The sequence below is a fragment of the Pyrgilauda ruficollis genome, unplaced genomic scaffold, assembly GCF_017590135.1.
Source record: "Pyrgilauda ruficollis isolate IOZ18807 unplaced genomic scaffold, ASM1759013v1 scaffold995, whole genome shotgun sequence".
Taxonomy (NCBI): Eukaryota; Metazoa; Chordata; class Aves; order Passeriformes; family Passeridae; genus Pyrgilauda; species Pyrgilauda ruficollis.
The window spans coordinates 3,147-5,988 of NW_024532099.1; the positions used below are offsets into that span (position 1 = coordinate 3,147).

The 2,842-nt window shown below is 44.6% G+C and overlaps 1 long non-coding RNA gene across 1 annotated transcript; it reads left to right on the forward strand.

Annotated features, from left to right (window-relative positions):
* Nucleotides 1-788: 788 nt before the first annotated feature.
* On the forward strand, nt 789-2,624 carry LOC121365729. The gene is made up of 2 exons (XR_005957062.1): nt 789-925; nt 2,430-2,624. It is a non-coding gene; the product is annotated as an uncharacterized LOC121365729 (long non-coding RNA).
* The last annotated feature ends 218 nt before the right edge of the window (nt 2,625-2,842 follow it).

Sequence of the window (2,842 nt, forward strand, 5' to 3'; positions counted from 1 at the left end):
GCCAAAAATGGCCAAAAAGGGCCCAAAAAGGCCCAAAATGGCCAAAAATGGCCCAAAAATGGTGGGAAAATTTCACTCGGGGGGGGTCTGGGGGGAAATTTGGGGGAATTTTGGGGTTAAAATGGGATTTTTTGGGGGTTTTTAAGGGTTAAAATGGGATTTTTTTTGGATTTTTGGGGGTTAAAATGGGATTTTTTGGGGGTTTTTAAGGGTTAAAATTGGATTTTTTGGGAATTTTTAGGGGTTAAAATGGGATTTTTTTGGGATTTTTAGGGGTTAAAATGGGATTTTTTGGGGGTTAAAATGGGATTTTTAATTTATTTTTAAGGGTTAAAATGGGATTTTTGGGGGGATTTGTAGGGGTTAAAATGGGATTTTTTTGGGGGTTAAAATGGGATTTTTTGGGGGGTTTTTAGGAGTTAAAATGGGATTTTTTTTTGGATTTTTGGGGGTTAAAATGGGATTTTTGGGGGGTTAAAATGGAAATCTGGGTGGTTTTTAGGGATTAAAATGGGAATTTTTTTTGATTTTTAGGGGTTAAAATGGGATTTTTGGGGGATTTGGGGGGGAATTTTGACAATTTTGGGAATTCCAGGTGGATTCTGGGGGGAATTTTGGGAATTCTGGGTGCATTTGATGGGGGGGGAATTTTGGGCTGATTTGGGAGCAATTTTGGGAGGAATTTTGGGAAATTTGGGCGGAATTTTGGGGAATTCCAGGGAGTTTTGGTTTTTTTTCAATTTTTAGAACTCTGGGATGATTTTGGTGGGAATTTGGGAATTCCGGGTGGATTTTGGGGGGAATTTTGGGAATTCTGGGGGTGACTCCTGTCCGTCCCCTCCCCCAGCGCCGGGCGCGGTTCCCTGGGGGGTCCTGGCCGAGACCTCGCGGCTCTTCCGGGACCTTGGCCCCGCCCTCCTGCGAGGTTGGTTCCGCCTCTGTCGCAACAGAGCCCTGAAAATCGCGATAAAACCCAAAAAAAACCCACTTCCGGTTCACTTCCGGGTTCTACTTCCTGCTTCCGGTTTCGGTTTTTTATTACTGGGATGATTTGCGGGATTTCCACTTCCTGCTCTGATAATTGCATCACTTCCTGTGGCACTTCCGGTTTGCTTCCTGCTTTCGGTTTTGATTTTTTTGGCCCCTGAGTCACTTCCGGGGTTTGACTTCCGGGTTTGGTAATGGCGTCACTTCCGGTGGCACTTCCGGGTTGCTAATCGAGGATTTTTTGGGGAATTTTGGGGGGATTTGGGATTTTCGGGAGGGATTTTGGGGCAGATTTGGGGGATTTTTGGGGCGGATTTTTGGGGAATTTTAGGGAATTTTGGGTGAATTTGGGGAGAAAATTTGGGCTGGAATTTTAGGAGATTTTTGGAGGATTTTCTGGAATTTGGGGCAATTTTGGGTGGAATTGGGTGAAATTTGGGGCGGAATTTTTTTGGGGGGGCAAATTTTTGGCCGGATTTTGGGGGAATTTGGGGAGGAATTTAGAGATTTTGGGGGATTTCCATGGATTTTGTGGAATTTTGGGAAGATTTTATGGAATTTGGGGCAATTTTGGGTGGATTTTACCAAATTTGGGGCAATTTTGGGTGGATTTTACCGAATTTCGGGGAATTTTGGGTGGATTTTACGGAATTTGGGGGAATTTTGGCAGGAATTTGGGTTGGAATTTTTTATAAATTTTTTTCAGAGGATTTTGTGGAATTTTAGGGAACTTTGGGTGGATTTTGTGGAATTTGGGGGAACGTGGGAGGAATTTTGGGCATTTTGGGTGATTCGGTGGAATTTTGGGCCCTTTTGGGAGAACTTTCTGGAATTTGGGACAATTTCGGTGGAATTTTGGGTGAATTATTTGGGGCAATTTTGGGTGGATTTTATGGAATTTGGGGCAATTTTGGGTGGATTTTACGGAATTTGGGGCAATTTTGGGTGAATTTTATGGAATTTGGGGCAATTTTGGGTGGATTTTACGGAATTTGGGGCAATTTTGGGTGAATTTTATGGAATTTGGGGCAATTTTGGCAGGAATTTGGGTTGGAATTTTTTATAAATTTTTTTCAGAGGATTTTGTGGAATTTTAGGGAGCTTTGGGTGGATTTTGTGGAATTTGGGGGAACGTGGGAGGATTTCCGGGATTTTGGGGTGATTCGGTGGAATTTTGGGCCCTTTTGGGAGAACTTTCTGGAATTTGGGACAATTTCGGTGGAATTTTGGGTGAATTTTATGGAATTTTGGAGCTTTGAGGTGAAACCTTCACTCATTTTGCGGAATTTGCGGAATTTCCTCGGATTCCTGGGAATTCCAGGAGTCGTGGGTGGATTTCTCAAAGAGAAATCCCAAAAAAAGCCACTTCCGGTGTCACTTCCGGTGCCACTTCCGGTTTACACTTCCTGGTTGGTCGCTCACCGTGGTGGCGCCCCCTGCAGGGCTGGAGGCCGCCGGCTGGGACACGAAGCGCCCCCTGCTGGCCGTGGACGAGTGGACCCTGGAGTGGGCGGGGCCAGCACCAGGCCACACCCCCGAGTGAAACCACGCCCATCACACGAGGCCACGCCCACTTTTAGGACAAAAGGGGCGGAAATGGCCCCGAAAAATAAAAATTTTACAGAATTTTGGTGGAATTTTGGTGGTTTTGGGTGGAAATCGGGGAATTCCTGGAGGGTTTGGGGGAATTTGGGGTGAAAATTTGGGAGATTTTGAGTGGATTTGGGGAAATTTTTTGGAATTTCTGGTGGATTTAAGTGAAATTTTGGAAGGATTTTGGGGAGATTTTGGGTGGAATTGGGGAAATTTGAGAGAATTTTTTTTCGATTCTGGTGAATTTTGGGTGAAGTTTGTA